The sequence below is a fragment of the Bubalus bubalis genome, chromosome 10 (genome assembly GCF_019923935.1).
Source record: "Bubalus bubalis isolate 160015118507 breed Murrah chromosome 10, NDDB_SH_1, whole genome shotgun sequence".
NCBI lineage: Eukaryota > Metazoa > Chordata > Mammalia > Artiodactyla > Bovidae > Bubalus > Bubalus bubalis.
This window is the reverse complement of record NC_059166.1, coordinates 43,544,652-43,568,866: the sequence shown is the minus strand read 5'-3', so window position 1 is coordinate 43,568,866 and position 24,215 is coordinate 43,544,652. Positions and strand designations below refer to the sequence as shown.

General features: G+C 43.5%; 1 protein-coding gene and 1 non-coding gene across 2 annotated transcripts in view; both read right to left on the bottom strand.

Annotated features, from left to right (window-relative positions):
* Positions 1-24,215, bottom strand: part of ANKRD6 (ankyrin repeat domain 6) — a 185,270-nt gene that overhangs the window by 117,843 nt on the left and 43,212 nt on the right. The gene's annotated exons all lie outside the window — the stretch shown is intronic.
* TRNAW-CCA lies at positions 20,050-20,122 on the bottom strand. Its single transcript has one exon. It is a non-coding gene; the product is annotated as a tRNA-Trp (tRNA).

Genomic DNA, 24,215 nt, shown 5'->3' with positions numbered 1-24,215 from the left:
AAAGGTGAAACCCTGAAAATAGGAATCATACTGGTGCTTCCCTAAGAGATCTCGATTAGACAAGTCTACACCTTGATGTTGCAGGTAGCATTTATGTCGGAGAAGAAAATGGCAACCCACTCCAGTGTTCTTGCCTGGAGAATCCCAGGGTCGGGGGAGCCTGGTGGGCTGCCGTCTATGGGGTCGCACAGAGTCAGACACGACTGAAGCGACTTAGCAGCAGCAGCATTTATGTACTATGCAAAAAGCATTCTGGGACTTCCCCGGTGGCCCAGTGGTTAAGACTGCGTTTCTAATGCAGGGAGTGTGGCTTCAGTGCCTGGTTGGGGAAGGTTTACATGCTGCATGGTGCGGCCAAAAAAAAAATCGGAGACGCACTCTAATCACAATGCGTTCTGCAATTATGATGTGGAAAAATCAACTCCTAAGAAATGGCCCTGTGTGCAAGCCTCATCTTGAGGCACATTCCCAGCAAAGTCTTTCAGATACAGTAAAAGCTGTGCATTTCTGTGCTGGAAAAAATATGAGTAAGCTGGGCACAGTCCTGACTTTGCTAAGTGCGTCCCTATTATCTTTATTACTTACTCAACCCATTGCCCTGGCCTGAAATCAATTCCCTTGGACCTAATAAATCAAAATAAAACAAGAATCAACAGAAACTTAAACTGCAACCCACGGTCCTGTTACATGACCTTGTCTATGATTAATGTCCAAAGCCATTAAAAGCATTATTGTTCTAATGAGAATATAAAGCCGTTTACCATTCCCAAAGTGCTTTCCCAGGCCACATCCCCTTTCATCTCCACCCAGGACCTGGGAGATGGCTGCTCTGCCATCACCCCTATTACCTGTGAGAACGCTTGGAAGAAGATGCACCTGGTGCCAGAGCCAGGACTCTTCCACTTCCAACTACTATTCATCTTTAATGCATTTTTTTTCTTTTTACTTATTTCTAAAAGTATCACATGATACTATTAATAGTAGGACTGCCTGGAAGACAAATGCACTGAAACTAACAAACTCCAGGCCCAGATGCCTCAGAGACTTTTCAGAGTGTGGTTCTGCAGGGTTGTTAGGGGTTTCAGTGGGCACTTCATGCTTTTCCCCTCACTCCCTAGCTTGCAGGGCTATCAATCCCCGACTTGGAAAGCAGCCGTGATGCTGGAGGCTTGAGGCATCAAGGAGGACACTGTAACAGAGGTGACAGGGAAGCCAGGCTACACTTAAGAGAGGTATGGGTGGGAAGGGGCCTTCTCCAGGTTGCTCAAATCAGTGCAGCAAGGTCTCCAGAGTCCTGGGTGGGCTCTAATCAGTCCTGACTAGGGCTAGTCAGGGAAGTTGATGACATCAGTGTTTCCCACCAGGCATTTCTGGAATTTTGAACAGGCACATTTGTGCTGTGGGACTGCTCCATGCCACCCAGGCTGTTGGTACCCTGGCCTCTAGCTGCTAAATACCAGTGGCATCCACAAATACAGAGACCTCCACCCCCTGCTTGAGAACTGCTGGACTAGATATTATCTAGGACTTTCCTGGCTTAAAATTTCCCAGGTCCAGAGTGGCCTTAGGTGTGAGAGTGCACTGAGGTGGCAAAAAAGCTACAAATACACCAATATCACTGAAGAAGAATGCATTTAGCTGCAAATAACAACAACAACAAAATAGTAATAATAATAACCTGACTAACCAGGCTTTGTGACATAGGGGCTTATTTTCACCCCATATGAAGCAGCCCTGAAGAAGGCAGTCTAAGACAGGCAACAGTTCAATAATACCCTCAGGGACCCAAGCTCCCTTTGTTTTTATACTTTGCCAAGCTCAGTGTGATGGCTTTAATCCTCACATCAGCTCATGATGCCAAAATGGCTGCTCTACCTCCGGGTGTCACATATAGGTGTCAGGTAGAAAGAAGGCAAAAGCGTCAAAGACTTTTTCCACTTTACATATATATTTTTATTCAGCAGAATTGGCCCTATCTCATCGGCATCACATGGCCACCCCTAGCTAGAAAGTGGTTAGGAAGGTTAAACATTCAAATTTCCAGCCTCCATCACAGAGGAAGGCAAGGGAGAAGGCGGCTAGGAATGTGCTTCAGGATGGCCTGCCTCAAGTGGCAGCCACAGGAATCTTTATCTAATTATGTGCACATTCCACAAAGAGGCTAGCCTTTATTTTATATTCAGTAATTCTGTAAACAACGAATGTCTATGCAGGACCAAAGCTCTGTAGGAGTCTACTTCTCCTTGACTATTCCAGTTAAAATAAAACTCCATCTCATCCACAGCCAACTGGATGACTGGATGTCATCAACAGAAATTATGACCAGAGAGTATTTTCACCTTGGTCACCATTTCCGACTAGCAAATTTGAAATTATCTGCTTTTACCTTTCTGCATAACAGGTTTCAACAGACTTATTATTCTCCGTAATACATTTCTCTCTTTTTTTTTTCACCCTGGATAAATCCCCAGAGAATTATGCTGAGTGAAAAATGCCAATGTAACCAAAATGTCATCTACTGTATGATTCCATGTGTACAGCATACTTGAAATGACAAAATTACAGACACAGAGAACAGATCAGTGGTTGCTAGATTTTAAGGAGAGGGTGATGTCTTGTACTTTGTATCAGAGTCAATATTCTTGTTGTACTGTGGAATGGTTCTGTACCAGGTGTTACCACTGGCAAGCTTGGGTAAAGTGTGCTTGGGGTTCCCCTATATTTACTTCTTTTTTAAAAAATTGAACTACAGTTGGTTTACAATGTTGTGTTAGTTTCAGGTGTACAGCAAAGTGATTCAGTTATACATATATATATATTCTTTTTCAGTTTTATTTCCTTTGCAAGATACTGAATATAGTTCAATATATAGTAGGTCCCTGTGATTATCTGTTTTATTTATAGTAGTGTGCATGTGTTAATCCCACACTTAAAAATGTTGGAAGGGAAATCTGTTATCCTTATAGACTGATGTCTGAATTAAGTATTGTAATTATATACTACAGATCTGGTAGGCACACAGGATTTATACATCACACTGTAGATTGCCACATGTAGCACCGTGAACATAGCAGAAGTGTTATATTTTAGCTAAACTACAAATTTAGGTCTTTCATCTTCTCCTTTACCCAAGTGCCCACATTTTTCTAAAGATAATTAGTTCCTTAACTATAGAAAAGCAAGAGGTAAATACAAATGCATATATTAAAGTATTTACAAAGTAACAGCACATTTAGGATGGCTTCAAAACAATCCAAGAGTGTGGGAGAGAAAGGCAAAGAAGGGGGGCAGTAGATGAAACAAGACTGACTCTTAAATCCCTAATTATTGAATATGGGAGTTAGGCACACGTGGGTAACCTATACCAGTCTAACTTTGAAATTGCCACAATAGAAAATAGACTTTTTAAAAACAATAGAAAATTGTTTGTTTGTTTTTTTAATAGCTCTAGAACAAATACTAATACGTACTTCAGGGACGAACCTTAAAAAAAAAAAAATGCTGAAATGAGGGGGACTTCCCCGGCAGTCCAGTGGTTAAGACTCTGCACTTCCAATCCAGGTCCATCCCTGGTCGGAGAATTAAGATCCCACATGCCATGGGGCATGGCCAAAAAAAGAAAAGCTGAATGAAAGTAGCCAAACACAAAAATGCATACTATACGATTTTATATGGAATTTTTAGAAATGGCAAATACATAGAGACAGAAAGAAGACCAATGATTGCCCGCAGCTAGCGGTGGGGGTGAGGACTGACTGCATATGGGCACAAACGAACTATGAGGAGGAAAATGTCCTAACACCGCACTGCAGTGACGGCTGCGCAACACACGGATACGTGTTGCGGTATGTAAGTTACACCCAATAATGCATCTTAAAAACAACTCCAAAGACAGGAAGAGCGAGAGAGGGAAATGCGACCAGTTACTCATCGGTACTAAGGAAGACAAGGCTTACAGAAGTGGTTAAAAAAAAAAAAAGACAATTTTGACAAAAAGACACTTTCCAAGGATTTCAGTGGTTCTGAACTAACGTCATAGAAAAGCAGCATCTAGAGACACACACCATTTCTTGTAGCCTTAGTACAAATCTAAAAATGAGAAATAGAAAAAGAAAAATAGCAAACAAAGTCGTGGCTTGGTGCAGCTGAATGATCGAGTTCAGCGTTTCTGCAGAGCAGGAACTTATCAGACAAGGAGGAGGTGATTGAAATCCTCTGTTTAGAAAGTCACAGAGTAGGAAACGAGAAAAAACAAAGTATGCCGAATAAAAGACAAGCAAAAAATAAATGTGGTTTAAGGTTGTAATTCCGTTTTAAATATCCTAAATTATCAGCTTGTGCCAGCAACAATTTTTGTTTGTTTTTTGGAATTTTTTATTTGTTTTAACGTTCAGGAGAATTTAATCCATTCAAAATTACATCAGATTAAACCCACCTAGTAAGGAAAATTAATTTCATTTTCTTTGGTAAAAGAAAGCACTTCTGACAACTTAGAATTTACACCAAAACAGAGTAAGTGACGGAGAAGGCAATGGCAACCCACTCCAGTACTCTTGCCAGGAGAATCCCATGGACAGAGGAGCCTGGTGGGCTGCAGTCCATGGGGTCGCTAAGAGTTGGACACGACTGAGTGACTTCACTTTCACTTTTCACTTTCATGCATTGGAGAAGGAAATGGCAACCCACTCCTGTTCTTGCCTGGAGAATCCCAGGGACGGGGGAGCTGCCGTCTATGGGGTCGCACAGCGTCAGACGCGACTGAAGTGACTTAGCAGTAGCAGCAGCAGCAAGGACTCTAGATGACCCCACACCCCTTCCTACACACAATTCTTTCTGTTACTCATTCAACTATTGTCTTCCGAAACTCCTAAGTTCTTAGAAAAAACAAACAAACCCAAAACAACAATAACAAAAACCTACTTGCTAACAATCCCACTCTTCAGTGTTCTTGAGACCTTCCAATACCAACAGCAACATACAAGAATGCCTATCTCGCTGCATCTCACCATCCTTGCGTGCTTAGTCGCTCAGTCTTGTCCAACTCTATGCAACCTCGTGGACTGCAGCCCACCAGGCTCCTCTCTCTATGGGGATTTTCCAGGAAAGAATACCAGAGTGGGTTGCCATTTCCACCTCCAGGGGATCTTCCTGACCCAGGGATTGAACCTGGGCCTCCTGTGTCTCCTGCATTGGCAGGTGGATTCTTTACCCACTGAGCCACTGGAGAAGCTCTGGAGAAGGACAATTTCAGAATTTTCATTTTCAATAGGCTCAGTATGACATACTGAAGATCTAAGGCAGCCCCCAGTCAGCTCCAGGCTCTGTCCTATCTTTAATGGGGGCCTTTGGGGTGGTCCTTGGGGGGGCCCTGTGGAGAAGGCAATGGCACCCCACTCCAGTACTCTTGCCTGGAAAATCCCATGGACTGAGGAGCCTGGAAGGCTGCCATCCATGTGGTCGCTGAGGGTCAGACATGACTGAACAACTTCCCTTTCACTTTTCACTTTCATGCATTGGAGAAGGAAATGGCAACCTACTCCAGTGTCCTTGCCTGGAGAATCCCAGGGACAGGGGAGCCTGGTGGGCTTCCGTCTACGGGGTCGCACAGAGTCAGACACGACTGAAGCAACTTAGCAGTGGGGGGACCCTGAGCATGCACACTAGTTGGAGTCGCCAGTCCCAGGTTCCAATCCTGACTCTACTGTCATTAGACTTAAGAACCTGGGCAGGTCAAAACCTTCCTGAGCCTGTTCTTCACTCAAAAAAAAAGGACCTAACACCTGTAACTTGAAGGCAACAAAAGGTTAAATGAGATTAAAAAAAAAGAAGTGTCCTAGACAAACCACAGGACAGGGCTGGGGTTCAATAAACGTGAGCCGAATGCAGTAAAATTAGGGTACTGAATTCCTGAAAAACCCAAGAAGAGAGTTTCAGTTTGACAAGAAAACACCACTATTGTCTCATCCTGTAGTAGAAAAAGGCACCTGTGGAAATCCTGGAAAATACGGTGAAGCAGGGCCTCCTGGTCCCCGGAGCACAAGCGGAGCTATTTAGGGAGTCATTGAGCTGACATTTATTTACTACCTGTAAATACCTTTAATGATTTATTACCTGTCTCCAGGGCAGGACACAGGCCGGCAACTACCTGCCCAGATGTGAGTCCAACAACAGATCTGGACGCGGTTCCACCCTGGTCCTACCCAGAGGGATGAGGTCATTTTGAAGACAGAGCCCTCCTCTCCTGCTATGGAAGAGCTCCTCAGACAGCCTCCTCCCCACGGATACCAGGCTTGAAGTCCGACCCGCTCTGCCCCACCCCCAAGCCATGGACGGGGTTCCTGCCAAAGCAGGGCCTTAGAATGACCGCGGGGCTTCTTATCAGCTGCCAAATGTTTCCACGCTAGGCCCCAAAGCAGCAATCAGTTTCCTCTTCCCACAGTGATTTATCTAAAATTCTCTCTGATGTCACAATGAGTTCCCTAACATCAGCCCTCATGCGTTGAATCCAAACAATAACATTCAGGGAGAGGCAGGTGCTGCTTTCTAATGTGCGGGGTGGGCAGAGGGGACGGGTGGGGCAGGGTTGGCATGGGGTGGGGGAGGGAGCAGAGGGTCCTGTAGACTGATCCTGCTACAGAAGACAGCAGGTCCACATGCCAAGGGGTCTGGAGAGGCAAGAGAGATTGATTGCAGACAACAAGAGAGGAGAACCCTGCATGGAGCCACTTTTCCAATTAGGCAGCTGTAGCGTGAAGCTCCCCCAGGGGCACGAGCTCAGTTGTTGAGAATCTGGGTTGGCTTTTATGGTCTTTCTGAGTCTGGAAAATACTGCTTAAGAGAACTGTGACAAAGACTCTCCCCTAATCAAGCTCACAGAGGTCCCCCATCCTTGTCCGGCCTGCATAGCCCAGTTTTAGCAAGAATTCTGCCAAGTCAGTTTAGGACCCTTAATACTTCCCACTTTAATATTCGATCACCCTCAATACCTGATCAAATTCTTTATCCCCTTCCCCATCATTCCTTGGGTGATACTTGATCACTCTGGCTGGCCTTCAGTAAGAATTCTGTTAGTTAACAAGAATTCCTCCTACCCTTGATGTCTCTTCTTAGTAACTTCCCCTCCACCCCCTCCTTGGCTATAAAACCCCATCTGTTCTTGTCACATTCAGAGTGGAGCTCAATCTCTCTCCCCTACAGCAATAGTCGACACCTATCACAACATTCCTGAATAAAGTCTTTCTTACTATTTTAACCTGTGTCATAATAATCTTTCCTTTAACAACGGTTAGTGGGTTGAGCGGTACCCCAAAAAAAGTAACATCCACACCCTAAGACTGGGACCTGCGAGTATGACTTCACATGGCCAAAGAGTGAATGTTAGCTTTTGGGCCCTGAATGCAATCATATGTATCCTCATAAGTGAGAGGCAGAGGGTATCTGGGGACACAGACAACCACAAGAAGAAACAGTTTTGTGAAGACAGAAGCAAAGACTGGAGTGATGTAGCCTCAAGCCAAAAAATATCTGCACCCCAGCTAGCTGGGAGAGTCAAGAACAGAACCTGCGAGAGCCTCTGGAGGGGGCTTGCCCCTCCCACACCTGGATTCTGGAGCCCTGGCTTCCAGGGCTGTGAGGAAACACATTTCTATTGTTCTACTCCTCCTGGTTTGTGAGAATTTGTTGCAACAAGCCACAGGAAACTAATACCGGAGAGAAGTATGTCTTAGTCCATGTGGGCTGCTCTAACAAAATACCACAGGCTGGGCAGCTTTTAAGGAACAGCAATTTCTCTCAATTCTGGAGGCTGGGAAGTCCAGGATCGGGTGCCAGCCAATTTGGTGTTTGGTGAGAGTTGGCCTTCTGTTTCACAGATGGTGCCTTTTCATTGTGTCCTCACATGGAAGGGACTAGGGAGCTCTCTGGGCCTCTTTTATAAGGGAACTAACTCCATTCATGAGGGCTCCATCTCAAACCCTAATCACCTCCCAAAGGCCCCACCTCCAAAGACCATCACACTGGGCATTTGGTTTCATCACATGAGTTTTAGGGCGGGGGGTATGAACCATAGCAAAGTGGGGAGTGGGCTTTGCAGCCAGCTAAAATACTGAGGAGCAATATATTCAAGGGCTTTCCCAGGTGCCTCAGAGGTAGAGAATCCACCTGCAATGCAGGAGATGCTGGAGACAGGGGTTCAATCCCTGGGTCAGGAAGATCCCCTGGAGGAGGAAATGGCAACCCACTCCAGTATTCTTGCTTGGAGAATCCCATGGAAAGAGGATCCTGTCAGGCTACAGTCCATGGGGTCGCAAAGAGACGGACTTGACTGAGTGACTGAGCTCACATGCATGCATGCAATACATTCAAACCTAACATTTGACACTTTTATAATAAGCTTGAATTATTCTGTGATTAAAAATTCATCATTAAAGCCATAAAACATAAGAGTATGTGAAATTTGGCTGATGGGGGAGCAAAGATAGAAGGAGATACTGTGCGGGTCAGACAGACAGCTGAGACACCATACCTTTAGCTGCTATTTCTCAACCCGAAGAAATAACATTTAAACTGACCCCAAAACGTTCTCACACCTAAGTTCTATCTCACTAAAGAAAACAAAAAGGCATCAAATGGCGCAATTCCAGAAGAAGGAGCATGAGGCGGGAGGTCTGTTCTACAGCCTGACTTCTGCCTCCCTGAAATGAACATAGACTAGTTTCACAATGAGGAACATGATTTTCTTCTGGTTTAAAGATGCTCACTACATATCAGGGATTCCCTGGTGGCTCAGACAGTAAAGTCTGCCTGCAATGTGGGAGACCTGAGTTCGATCCCAGGGTCAGGAAGATCCCCTTGGAGAAGGAAATGGCAACCCACTCCAGTATTCTTGCCTGGAGGATCCCATGGACTGAGGAGCCTGGGGTGCTACAGTCCATGAGGTCGTAAAGGAGTCAGACACAACTGAGCAACTTCACTTTCACTACACATCACAGGAATGAGCTCAGCATTAACTGACAATTTCAAGGAAATAAAATGCCATAAAAATATAACTTTTTAGGAAAAGGCAGTGAGAAATACAAGTTCAAGAATACGATGAGGGGAGGGGGAAAAAAAGAAAAGAATAAGATGGGACAAGTGACTAAAAGCGGCCCTGAGGGGGCCGGGGTGTCACCCTCTCCAGCGTGCAGTGACTGTTGGCATTTTCCACGTGTTCACACAAGAGTGTAGCCGCCAGAGGAATAAACAAACCTCACCCTGCGTTTTTTTGTCGGGCCATCCGATGTTAGGATCCATTACCTGAGAGGCAGCACAATGAATCATCAGATGAGCCTTTATAAACAAAGCAGTATTCAGACCACCACAAAGGCCAGGAGTCCAACACCAGCTCTGCAGCCCTATCTCCTGTTACTCCTTTTCACAAAATCTCTGCTCTGGCCAGACGGCCACCCTCTCTCCCACCCCTGTTCTCCCTCCAGTACACCCCCCACTTCTGTGGTTCCTGCCTATGTTTGCTAGGGCTGCCATATCAGACTGCCACAAACTTGGTGACTTAAAACAGCAGTCATTTATTCCCTCAAGGGTCTGGAGGCCAGACTCCAAACTCCAGGTGTGGGCAGGCCAGTCCCTCCTCGGGAAGCTTTGGGAAGGATCCCTTCCTCACCTCCTCCAGAGATTAGGCCACGGATGGAGATTAGGGGGCCAGCATTCAACCCACTGCGCTGACCAAGCTGAGCTGTCACCGCTCACTAGAAGCCTTTCCTGGTCTCGTTTTCTGAAGCTAAGGGTGGTTCGCCTGTCCTTCTCACAAGCGTACCTGCAGCTTCTTCTCACTGTGTTCACTGCTGCTTTTCCACAGTGCGGCCTCCCCGGGGGCAGGTGCTCCCCGACGGAAGGAGGAGGGAGTTTCACATTCCCACCAGGGCAGCCACCACACTGTGTCACGGTAACCTTTTATGCCTGTCTTCCCACCTGAGCATCTCAAAGGCAGGGTCCACATCTTCCTCACCTTTGTACCCCCGGCCCCTCCCCAACGTACCTAAAAACAACAGGTGCTTAATTTGATAAACATATTTGTCAAACAAGAGAAAGAATGTATCTGTATCCCAAGAAATGGGTTGTGTATATTGCTACTCATCGGGGGGTACCCATGTGTTGCACAATGCCTGGTGGGAAAGATAAATATTTACAGCAGTCTCACCCATTCAACCCACAGGGTCTGTCAGTAACTCCCATGAGACCGATTTAATGCCCAGGGAATGGGTTGATAACCACAGCCTGAAAAACATCGACCCAGGTGATCACTAAAGTCTTTTTCTATCTCTAAATTCCATCATAACCAACAACTGGAAAAGCAAACTGGCATGCAATCAAATTGTGGTAATCTGACCAAGCAGAAAGCTACAATTAAGGAAAAAGGGCTAAATGTGTGCAAGGTGTTTGGAAGGCATTGGACAAAATAAAATGGGAACCTCGGATGGCATACTTAAGTCACATCGTCTGCAGACAATCTGTTAAACAAAAACACAAACCCATTGAGTTCAATGGGTTATCGTGTTATACGGGCCACATAATGCTTGAGTGGCAAGTGGTCCTAAGAGCTCTGGTCACTTTTGGAAGGTGCCCTCATCCCACATCCGTCATCATCTGGATCAGTTCCCTCATCTCTAAGCCCTGCTGAAGCCTCTCCAAGCCACGAGGTCTTCATAAAATTCTCATAAAAACATTTTTAAAGAGCACCATGCTTCCAGCTTTCAAATTATCATTAGACACAGAAACATCCAAAAGCCTGAAGCCCCTCCATTCTGATCACAGTCCTCTAGGCTCCCTGCCTCCTGCTGCAGCGCCCTCACCCCCCAACTCTCAGTGGCTGTCCAAATCCTCATCAAATGTTATCTGATGCAATCTTAAGGTATTCTCTTTCCTTAAGGATATTTTTATGTTGAGCTGGAAAACTAAAAAGCTTGTAAGATTGAAAAAGGATGAACTTCTAAATGTAAAATTTTAGGCACAAGGGAATGAGGAGACATGTTTAGGGAAATCCTTTCTGCACTCCTTTGAAACGCACCTACTGGGGAACTAGCTCTTTACCTTCTCGACTTGACAGTGAGCCAGCCTGGCTACAGATACATCAACCCACGGGCAGCTGGCATCCTTAATAATGAACAACTTCCTTCTGTTCTGTCGAGAGCAGAGACAAAGATGTGATTCAGGGGCACTCAAATTGAATTATTGTCTTTGTTTAAACCTTCCCACTCAGATGGAGCTGTCAGCTGCCGCAGTCAGTCCAGGGAAGGATGAATGCCTTCAGGAGCGAAACTGCTCAAGTGCCCAGGCAGCCAGCACATGGGGCTCCATCTCCACTGCCGGGCCAGCCCTGTGGCCCTGAGATCTGACCAGAGCTGATGCCCGGGGCTCAGCACCTAGAGGAAGGCAACAGGCTTCCCATGATAAAGGCCCGTGATAAAGTCCTGGAACAGGACTTCCAAACTAGAGGCCCTGCAGACTCATTTGTGGGTCATGGAAGTAAGTTAGCGGGTCATAAGCACCACTTTTTAAAAAAATTTTGATCGGAGGAGAATGGCTGTACAATATTGTGTTGGTTTCTGCATACATCAACATGAATCAGTCAGAGGTACACATATGTCCACTCCCTCTTGAACCTCCCTCCCAAACCCCACTCCATCCCACCCCGCTAGGTTGTCACAGAGCACGGGGTTGAGCTCCCTGTGTTATACCGCAAACTCCCACTGGCTATCTGCTATACACATGGTAATATATATGTTTCCAGGCTATGCTCTCCATCCGTCCCACCCTGTCCTTCCCACACTGCGTCCACAAATCTGTTCTCTATGTCTGCATCTCCACTGCAGATCTGGAAATAGGTTCATCAGTACCATCATAAACACCATTTTAAAGAATAAAACAGAACTAGAAATATCAGAGTGTGGTGCATGTATTTTGGGAAACAACTGTTTCCTTGCATGTGTTTAAATGTATATGTACACAGTACGTCACTATGTAAAATGTATTTCTTCTAATGGGTCACAGTCAAAAAGTCTGAAAGCCACTATCTTTGCACAAAGGTAAATCAAGTGTTCTGTTCAAAGAAATAATAAAAATATAACCCACATTTCTTTGGGGAATGCCAATAATTATCAAAAATACCTTGGACAGTGTCTGCAAACCGAGTCAACCTTTCTTGAGCATAGTTCTGGGGTCCTAAGATATATTTTCAGAGATCTGGAATTCTTGATGAGAATTTTCACATTTTGTGTTCCTAACATAACTGTACAGGACTCTGTGGGGTCTTCCTGGGACAGACCCTTCCCCCATATCCTCTGCTATAGGTCATCTCTGAAGTGCCCAGGTAATGGTATCTGACGCACACACTTCCGGAGTTGTTTTACAGAGGCTAAAACCCCCACCAAATGGAAGAAATTAACTACCTGATGACAATGAGACCCCAGACCCATGGGAGCCTAAGGATAACGTAAACCACCCAGTTACCCCAGCGTCAGTCAGTCAGAGAACTGTGCACGAGTGGGCCGCATGCCCTGAGATCCCCTTGTCCCTCACCTGGGTTTTAAAATTGCTTTGCTGAAACTCTTCGGGGAGCTCAGGGTATTTTGAGCACGAGGCCTTTCCACCCTCACACACACCCAGTTCTCTTGCTTGGCCCTGCAATAAAACTCGCTCTGCTCCAAACTCCATTTCAGTTTGTTTGGCCTCACTGTGCGTCAGGCACACAAACTTGCATTTGGTAACATTAATGACATTCTAAACTGAATATATTTGGAATCAATCTTCCTCATAATTGTGTTGGGTCATATGGTTTAAACGTTCATGTTTGCATTCGTGTTTATCATCTAATGCAGGTGGCTGGACTGCTGAGAACACAAAAGCAGGCTTTATCTAGCAATGATATGTGCAAAGGCCAGGCCAGGTCATGCTGGGCAGTGGGGTCTCAACCACCTGACCAAGACGATGGGTAGGAGAACTAAGCTATCATGGAGCGACTGGTAAAGACAGGCCTGCTGAACAAGGAACCCGGGCCACAGCTCTCACTTCCAGGTCCGGGAGCAAATACTATGGATCCCATCTCTGTATATACCAACTTACAACAGTTTTGTCATGGTAAATGTAAAAGTGAATGCAATAACATGAGTGATTTTCACATTAACACAGAACAAAGGGACCAATCTAATGTTTTACAAGTTATACGGCTAATTTCATGTACGTCTCCTATCATGTTGCTGAAGGTTCATTTTTTTTTTCCTTCAAGTATGTCTAGAAGTTAAATTTGGCTGGAGGGGAAAACAGCTTGAGGACTACACTTACGCATTTCATATTACTTTCTCCCACACATAAACAATTCTTGATCAATGGAGAAGTCAGAGCACAGGAAATACCAAATGGAGGTGAACTGCCTTATTTTTTATTTGACTGTGGCATGCTTTATGGAAGTCATTTTGTGGCTAATTCATTTCCTTAATTATACTTGCCCTAGAGCAATATTACATGAGTTTATATTCCCCAATATTGGAAGGGGAAGGTCCCAGAACACACAGGATATGAGAAGGAAGCCAAGCTGAATGTTTTTTTAAATTTAGCTGAAAAAAGCTGGTAGGTGTGAATTCTAAGAAAGGATGAAAATTCAGCAATACATATCCAAAGCCTCTAACTGTGGTTTGCTCTCTGACCCAGAAATCCCACTTTCAGAAACTGACCCAAAAGTAGTAACTCTAGAGGTCAGAAAGGATTTAATTGCAAGAGTATCAGGAGAGGGGTCAGTAGAGATGGTTCAGTCATGGAATGAGGAGATGATGCTATATAGTAAGTGTTTACTTTATGCAAGGGTCTATTCTAAGCACTCAACATCTATCTCCTCATTTAATTCTCAAAGCAGACCAGTCGAGCAGGTATGATTGTTCTCCCCATTTTACAGAAGACTAGGGGGAGACACACAGCAGTTAAATAACTTGCCCAGCTGATAAGAGGCAAGGTTGAGGTATGCACCCAGAGTCTGATTCTAGGATCTCTGCCCTGTCCTCTCAATGGATCACTAGAAGTCATGTAAAATGATGTAATATAACTGCGATAGAAGCATAGAAATATCTCATTTTCATGAGATAGTGTGACATGAACAAGGAAAGTTACAAAATATCACATACTGTAACCCTAACTTTGTAAAACTGTAAAGACAAGCAGGATATATATCAAAGTTAACTACTGGTATTTTTATATACTTGAATTTTTTTAACAACACATCACTTAAAAAATACGTTCCAGGTAATCTTACAAGTTAGTTCGTAAGATGGCATAAATATACAACATCACAGCCAACTTCTGGTGAAGATTAGTCACTCACCCTTCTATTGCTTTCTACACAAAGATAAGCCTGAGAGCTTTCTTGTGGGACTTTGATTTAATAGCACTTGACTGTCAAATAAAAATTTAGTCACACTAAACTATCTAAGAATTCATACTCCCTAGGAATCTTTACTCCAGCCCGAATCCTGTTCTGCATCATCAGGGCCTCCAGCCTGGCCTGTGACAACAGGCAGGTGGACCTGCGCGCCCGTAGGTCCCCACCTGTCCCCACGATAACCCCCTTCCCAACAGAGGGGATAGTGCCCAGAAGCAGGGCAGTGGGCTGAAACAGCCGCCCAGGCCCTGGAGGCCAGGCCTGTGGCCACAATGAACGGTCTTCTTCCCTTTAAGGACAGGAGGGCATGAAAGACAATCCAAAGCCAACCACAGCACCCAGGCCAGATCCCTACCTGCATTTGAACAGTCTCGGTAGAGCTTAGAGCAGGGAACGCCCCAGCAACGAAGCTCTGAATCCAAGCTGCCATGTTTTGAGCATCCTGACCCAGCACGACTGGATCTGTCCTCACTCCCAACAACACAGCATTTGACACCAAATGTGAGATACAGGGGCTTCCCTGGTGGCTCAGCGGTAAAGAATCCGCCTGCAATACAGGAGACATGGGAGACACAGATTCGATCCCTGGATTGGGAAGACCCCTTGGTGAAGGGAATGGCAACCCATTCCAGTATTCTTGCCTGGAGAATACCACGGACAGAGGAGCCTGGAGAGCTACAGTCCATGGGGTTGCAAAGAGTCGGACACAACTGAAGTGACTTAGCATGCACGTACACACACGTGGGATACAGATGCTAAGTGTAATAATAGGGCATCATTCTAGACGCTTTCAATGCTCTGCCTGTGAACTTGAGAGAAACAGAGCTGAAAGAACCTCAGAGACGACCATTGGGTTCAGTGGCCGTCAATATGGACGCCACTGGCATCTGGAGTGTACCAATTCTTCCCTGGACCAGGTGGCATTTCAGGATTTTAGTATCCAGGGTCCTCAATCATTACTGCCTCCATACACTGCGACAATTTGAAATGTTCCCCCTCAATATTCCTGAGGGCCCCTGTAAGGACATTGCCAATCTTGGTCCAGAACCACTGACCTGGTCCATCACTGAGGCAGGGAAGTCAGTCATTTGCCCAGGCCACCTAAGTAGCTAGATGTCTCATAACAATTTTGTGTTCTTTCCATTGTACCTAATTCTGCTCCTTAGAGCATGAGATCCTTCAAAATTAAGAACAAACTTCACACTTCACTGATAGGATTTATGGCTTCTGGATCTAAGCCTGACTGCCTGAGCTGTTTTTTCAGTCTCATTATGGGTATTCTGGTATGGGAGCATAATTCTATCATCATAATTACTCTAATAGGACCAAGAAGTGTCTGAACTAACAACCAATATTCAAGGCTATGGGATGCACTGTACGCAGAACTCATATTGCCAAGAATATCTGTACCAGAGAAAGAGAGAGAGGTCTGGAAACATCTGCATTTTGTTAACAACATGTTTTTCTTAAAGCACCATCTCTTCAATCAGTCAGGGAACTGAGTCCTACATGGGATAGCTTTTACCAAATAATACCTTTTAGTTGGAGATTTTTTTTTTTTTTTGGCCACAGGGCATTCGGGGGTCTTAGTTCCCTGACGAAGGATGGATGGAATCCGTGCTCCCTGCAGTGGAAGCCCAGAGTCCTAACCAAGGCACCTCTAGGGAATTCCCTTGAGATTTTTTTAAAAATCAAGATACTCTAACTCAAACTAGCACTCATTCTGAATATGACATCTCAACTTATATTTTAAATAATTTCTTGCTAGTTCTTAAAGGATGTGTAACAAAATCGGTCCAAAGCGTGACAATGTTAACTGAAAAAATGGACAACATAAGAGCTCTGAGTGCAGTTGTATTTGGGGACTTTCTGAGGACGATAGCCCGGGAGACAGTCTCTCAGGCAGCTCTGAGGAACCGCTCTGAAGAGGCGTAGGGGCGGGTCACAGTACATACGATGAGACAGAGGGGGCTCACACAATCCAGCACGCATCTCCGTAGAAGGTCGCTATTACGTCACAAGCAGCACTTGTCTCCGTTAACAATTTTAGTGTTTTTCCAGGTATGAGAAGATGCACCAAGTTGGGTTCATAACATTTTCTACTGAAAATATCTAACTATATGAAGTCCTGTGCTGCTAGCTTTCCCCAGAGCACAGAGTGCCTCACTCCTGATCTCTGTCCTGAACTCCTTTCAGGGGGTGTTAAGGTCAGCGCCTGTTGTGGCTGATGACTTAATCCCCATAGAGCTAGGTGTCGGGAGATACTCTTTAGTTGGCATATATAACTTTTATAATTCACATGTTAAATTTAGGACACTATAGCTACATAAATTCTTCCACTTTAGTTTTAGAGGGGGGGGGGGAAAGCACAAACTTCAGCACCTCCATTCTTTAGTAGAGGTTATTCATAAATTTAGTGTATAACTTTTCCTTCACTTCTCTAACTTGTAAAGCACATAATGACATTCCTTGTATGAGTCACACAATTTACCATTACTATAAGAACAAGAAGGGAGGTTGAGCTGGAAAGGACTTAAAGACAAGAGAAAGAAGAGGGCTGTGCCCGAGGGACTATAGAAACATGATGCCAAAAACAATGCTACAGAAATCTCAGGTAAAATTCAAAAAGTACTTTGAAACTAGCATCTACCAACAGATTTTGTATATGCACATGCATGTGGGCAAATATGATTTTTTTTCTTAAACCAAATCCAATTAATCATCACTTAGTAGTATTCTTTTTTATTTCAAAAAACTTCATTGAGCCTCTGTCGACCGACATCCAAAGAGACCACTCCCACCGCATGTACCTGGGGAAATCTCCAGTCCACAGTCACCGTCCCAAACAGAAGTTTTACAGCAGAGCTGATTGGGACTTACCTCTGCAGCCAGGATGCCGGGTGCCTCACAGGGCACAGCCTGCAGCCACCCAGGGCTGGGCTTTGTGTGGTTGGAAGGATGGCGCGAGAGTCTGGAAGGATCGCCTCGGGCCCCTCGGACCATTTACATGTCAATAGTCAAACCAAAGCTCCCCTGACCCGGCCCCTCAGCACTCAGGCCGTGGGTTTGGTCCTTCTCTCTCTCCACGGAGCCTGGAAGCCGCTGGCTGCCAGCAGGCATCTGGCAAACTCTTTATGAAGGATTTGTCACCCTCTTCAGAGTCCTGAGCCTAGGTAAATACATCACAGGCTTTTCAAATTATCCGCGGACACCATGCTGGGAGAGATGAATGCTTTAGATAAGACCGACAGAATCAGAATTCCAAAAGAAGTCTGTCTGGCTTAGGGAAAAAAAAACAAAAAAATGAGCTGAAAGGAAAAAAAAAAAGTTCAGAGAAATAGAAGTTTCCATCTTTCAATCAGACTCAAAAAGCAACTGCTCTGGGGTTTTAGTTTACTTATAAGTCAATATGAGACAATGGAGTGATATGGAGAAACAAGAAACTGAACAAACTTAACAGTGTCAGGATTTGTTATAAAAACACAGCCCTAAGGACGAGGAGGGGGTGGGGAAGAGGAGCAGGTCCACGTAGTATTGGACAGAGGATCGTGGGTAACCAGGAGGGCAGAAATCCTAGGAATCCTGTCCTGTGAGGAAGATGTGATTTAGACAGGGTGGGGGCGGGGAACGGCCATCACTGGGCGGGAAGCACACACACAGCAGATTTGTTCCGGGGGCTCCAGCCAGCAGAACAAAGGGTGGACGGCTGGACAGAGCCAGCATCTGCATATGCTGAGGAGAGCTGTCTAACAGTGAAAAACACTGCCTCTGTCCCCCCACCCCACCAAGAGTCAGACCCAAGGCTGCTGTCCTGCAAGACCCCTAGACCTACCCCATGCCCCCTCTCCCCAAGAGAGGTGTTGGCAGAAACTCCTTCCAGGCCAGCTGCCTTCAGGGACTTCCTCACTTAGCCTCTGACGTGAGAAGATCACCCTGACCACCTATGGGTTCTCAGGATCTTTCGAGCTGGAAACAGGATGACTACGAAAACAATATATATGGATTTAAAAAGTGGCATAATCTGTGTAATGTACCAAGACTGATTTATCTTGAGACGAAGCCACTCTTGTGATGCTCAAAAACAGTCCAAGCCTTAGTCATTTCTGAAATTACAAAAGTGCAGATCCGTGACCCATTTATCATGGTCTGTAAATGGCAAGGTTGGCTCCCTGGATCCATTCCCTTACCTTCCTTCTCCTTCCTCTTCCCATTTCTCAAAAAGTTGCTGATATAATCTGGGTCACTTACAGCACTTACATTTACAAAGTGTTTTACGGTCAGTTGCATCTTATGAATATTTCATAGGGCAGGATCTCTCTGCTAATTTAGGACTGAGAAGCAAAGGAAAGGAGGGAGTTCTAGGGAACGCCTTCAGAAAGTGTCCGCAGGGACTGAGGGGACATTGTTAAGGGGGACTGTTTCCCCCTTAAAAATCTCCTCCCCAGGAAAGCTTCTTTCTCCATCTACATTGCGAAAGAATAAGAGAACTGCTTTGACCCACACTGCCCCCAGCACTGTTCTGGGTACCAAGCAGATTCAGAAGAGACTTCAAGCCTCCTCATCCAGTAGACACCTAACCACCACCACCACCACCACCACCACCATCGGGCTTCCCAGGTGACACAGTGGTGAAGAATATACCTGCCAATGCAGGAGACGCAAGAGATGTGGGCTGGATCCCTGGATAGGGAAGAACCCCTGGAGTAGGAAATGGCAACCCGCTCCAGTGTTCTTGCCTGGAAAATTCTGTGGACAGAGGAGCCTGGCGGGCTACAGTCCATGGGCTCACCAAGAGTCAGACGTGGCTGAGCACGCACACACCACCACCACCACCAATACACTGGCACATCACCTAAGAACACTATTATAAAACAGCTCTCAACATTCTCCCTTTTCTAAAGTCAGCAGAGAAAATGCACAAGGTATGCATGGATAAAATTTTGGTAATTACTGACAAATTACCCTCCAAATAGATTTACTCTCCCTCCCCTGCCCTACGGGTGTGCCATTTTCCTACCTGACCACCAACATGGACATGATCAGTCTGTATTTTTATGTTTTGCTTTGTCATTGAAAACAGGATGGGGGGAATCTTGTTTTTGTTCACTCTGTATTTCATTTATTGTTACTTAGGTTAAGCATCATTATATTTTTTTTAAATGCTAGGAAAAAAATTTGGAGAAACATCCTAAATTGCAGACCATGGTTGTTCATCTTCATGGGATAAGAATATAAGAGATTTATACTTTCCACTTATGTGCTTCTGTAGTGTTTAAACTATGCATGACTTTGTTTTTTTTCCCCCTGACTTCAAGAGTAAAGTTTTTTAAGTAACTAGTGGGACATTTGTTAAAATTATATCAATGATTATTCAGCATCAATTAATTATGCAGGGCAATCTTTGGGGCAGAGAACACAAAACTAATTTAGATGAGTCCTCGCTCCTTGATATTCACTATCTAGTTGAGTGAATAAAATATACTCACACTCACTTTTTTTTAAAGAGCAAATTTTATCTTCAATGCTCTCTTTTAAAAAAAAAAAAAAAACTTCTTTATTTATTTGGCTGCACCACGTTTTAGTTGTGTGTGACATTCAAACTCTTAGTTGGGGCATGTGGACTCTAGTTCCCTGACCAGGGATTGAACCTGGGCCCCTTGCATTGGAAGCAGGGAGTCTTAGCCACTGGACCACCAGGGAGGTCTCTCACCTCACTTTTAAAATGAAGAAACAATACAAAGCTAGTTAGCAAACTCTTCTCTCACTGAGAACCCCATCACTCCTATATGGTTCCTTCACGCCCACATAGGTCTAGCATGTCACCATGATGGTGAGGTTTTTGTTTACTCTATGACAGTAGATACTCTGCCAACATTTAGGGTCTAAGAGAATGCAGAGGACAAGAGTCTTTTTGAAAAAAGCTCAGAATAGAACAGAAATAGCCCACTTGGAAGGCTGATCTTTTGGGACAATTAGATTTCAGATAAGCACTGACCTAAGAGAGTATAAGCAGAGGCCGATGCACACATCTGCTGGTGAGAAACCAGCACAGAAATTCTGTGGGCAGGTTTGTGATGGGGCAATGCCCTTTAAGCAGGTTTTTCTCAGGGGGAGGAAAGAATCTAAGGAGGAGGGGGTCTTCCATCCCAAATAACACAAATCTCACTTTGCTTCCTAGGAAAGGTTCAGTCTTCAAAAGAGGGAAGTACTGAATTATTTTAACACACTCTGGCCTATACAGTCCATGGAATTCTCCAGGCCAGAATACTGGAGCAGGTAGCCTTTCCCTTCTGCAGGGGATCTTCCCAACCCAGGGATCGAACCCAGGTTTCCGCATTGCAGGCAGATTCTTTACCAGCTGAGCTATGAGGGAAGCCCCCAAAGGGTATAAAAGATTATAATAAATTAAAATGGATATGTTCATAAATTTTTACTTGATTACTAATGGGAATGTAAATCAGTATTTCTGAAAAATAATTTGACTTTTTTGATACTGTAATTCTATTTCTAGGATTCTATCACTAAGGAAATACTTCTAATTGTGGGGAAAGCTTTCTGCAGAAAGATGTTCCTGACAGCATTATTTATAATAGCAAAACTGGAAACAGCATCAGGGAGAGTCTTATCCAACAAAAGAGGATGATTCAATAAACATGGAAACATCCACTTACTAGAATATTATACTGCCCTAAAAATGACGTTTCAAGTTTCACATTGGGATGTTATGCAATTCAATAATGCATTGCTGTGAATCTATCCTAAAGAAATAATTGAAAAACACAGGAAAGTAAAAACACCCTAATGTTCAACAATAGAAACTTTAAGTAAGCTCCCAGTGGTTCTTCCAAACTCGGCTCAAGTGGTACTTCTCCTGGGAAATCTGCCCTCACCCCTGGGCCAGCTCTGGGCTCCCATGATGCCCTGAGCACTGCCCACCACAGCATGACCCCAGGGTTCAATTCCTGTGTGCCAGTCTAAGCACCTCAAAGTCAGGGAGCTTGACTTTGTTGGTTTAGTACTCCCAACCCAGCACAGTAAACCAGCATCCAAACGTCTATATTATGTAATTACATATGTAACCAGCGCATTTGCCTTTGAGGGCTGCCATAACAAAATACCACAAACCTGGTGACCTAAACAACAGTCACAATTTATTGTCTCCCGATTCTGGAGGTCACAAGTCTGAAATAAAAGTGTCAGCAGAGTTGATGCCTTTTGAGAGCTGTGAGGGAAGAATCCACTCCAGGTCTCTCTTCTTGTCCTGTGAATGGATAACATCTCCATCTCAGTCTGTCTCCGAATTTCCTCTTTTCATAAAGATACCAGTCGGGCTGGACTAGGACCCACACCAATGACTTCCTCAATAGAGACCTTATCTACAAATAAAGTGACAACCTGAGATAAAGGGAGTTAGGACTTTCACAGTGCATTTTAGGGGGACACAATTCAACCCATAACAATCAGCAAATGTGTAGATTTATGAGAGTTCACAACAATTTTTAAATGCCTGTTTTATAATGTTTAATTTATAGAGTAAGAGTTCTTAACTTGGGTTTTATTTTAGAGTTCATGATCATCCCCACATTAACCACTAATGGTAGAAGATCTCCAATTTTCTTTAAAGAAATAAAATGTGAAGGTAATAAACCAAAATATTAATGGTATATGCCTCAGGGTGATATTATGGATGCCTGGAACTGTTTCTCAATTTTCCGTAGTAGTTTCAAATTACTATTATAGTCAGGGAAAAAAAGCACCTTCCACTTTTTTAAAAATAGAAAAATGGTATTTTTAAAGGTTTAAGGACTTCCCTGGCAGTCCAGTGGTTAAGAATCTGAGCTTCCACTGCAGAGGGCATGGGGTTGATTCCTGGTCAAGGAACTAAGATTCCAAATGCTACATGGTACAGCCAAAAAAACCTGAGTTTAGAAATATGTAAAAATGAACATGTTTTATACCAATAGTATATTCTCAAACTGCAAAATAAAATAAAATATTAGGGAAGAAAAGAGAAAAAATATATAATGCTCACAGTGTTCATTAACAGAAGTTATAGAAAGAGTTTTGGGTATTTCTTCCTAATTTTTGTGTGTTTTCCAAATTTTTAAATAATGAATTATATTACTCTCATAATCAGAACAAGCCAATACATCTTAATTAAGAACATGCAGTTTAAGTATTCGGTTGTATATTAAATATTCAATATTAAGAGCTGAATTAGCACATTATGGTACAATGACAAAATTTAGCTTTTAAATGACCATTATGAACATACAGAAACAGGAAACAGCTTATGAGACAGTTCTGTGGAAAAAAAAATTGTAACACAGTAAATTATACAAATTATAACCAGTAAAATATATCCATATGCCGACAGTAATTTGCAAAAATGAGTATCTATTGAAAGTAGGATTATGTGTTATTTTTAAAGATTCAATATAGTTATATATTTTCATTTTAAAGTATTTATGAAAATGTATTCTAAGTATTCTTAGAAAATGTTCTTTTCTAAGAATATCTGTAAATCTTTTTACACTGTCTGAAATAGCTTCCAGCCATTCCAAGAATCAACTTCTTGACTAGAAGATGACTGGTAAACTTCAGTCTTATCTGGCTGCCAACAAACAACCCACAGTATTTGTTACAATTGAGTGGTTGGTTTCATCTTCACTTGTTGGTGAAGTGCACATGGATACACCCTTTCTAAAGGACAATTTGGCAGTATTTGTTAAACTTATTAATGTTTCACTCCCTTTGTGCATTTCCATACATCTGGGAAACAACTCTACATATGTACAAAGTAAAGGTTAATAAGAATGAACAACTGGTCTACCTAGGGTGGCCCTTTCTCACAGGGGGCTATAGGAAGTACAGTTGCAGTCAGAAAGCAGTTGAGAGACTTACAATAACTACTAAATGGAAAGCTCATGCAGCTTTGATTCACTGCCTGGTTTACTATTTCCTTTGATGTCTTTATTTCTGGCAACCAACCAGAAACAAGGGTGTTGATTCAACTCAACATGTTCCAATCATATGCATGCCAGTACAGATGCTAAGATACAGATTTACTTGAAATATGCACGTTTTAGATTGTTTTCTTCTTAGCCCCCAGCTTCACAAACAGAATTTAAAGTACAGTAACTCTTATTTGAAAACAGTCATAGAATGGGAGCCATATATGCTCTCATTTTTTCTTATTTTTGCTTAAACAGGAAATGTCCAGATCTTAGGTTTGGGCTCCTAGAGTTTGTCTCCTAAATAAGTGTGTTTCCATCCATCTGTTCATATTTACATCATGAGTCTTGAGATTGTTACCTTCTGACAATTTATAAGTAAGACAAATTTCTCATTTTACATTGACTCCCTCAGTGGTAGGGAGTACAAATATTCTGATCAGATCAAGAAATATTTGATCTGATATTTGTATAAAGTACAAATATTCTGATCAGATCAAGAATGTAAGTTAAATTATATCTCTTCAGTGTAGACTATAAAGGAGGCAGAGTAAAAGTACAAATAATTTCAAGCCAAAATGAAATTAATGAATTAGGCTTGTTTCTAGACTATATTCAATTAACAATGTAGTGGGCAATTTTCAGATTAAAAAAGAAGAGAAAAAATTTTACAAGTTATTGATACTTATAGTTTGTCAATGAAAGCATCTTTATGAACACTGATCATATCTATTTGTGGACCACTGCACATTCTGAACATTTTTTTCTCGACCTCAAGCTAATGACAGCTTTAGAGGTGAGAAGCAAAAGATAAAAGGAAGCTGGGTGAGTTGTATAGT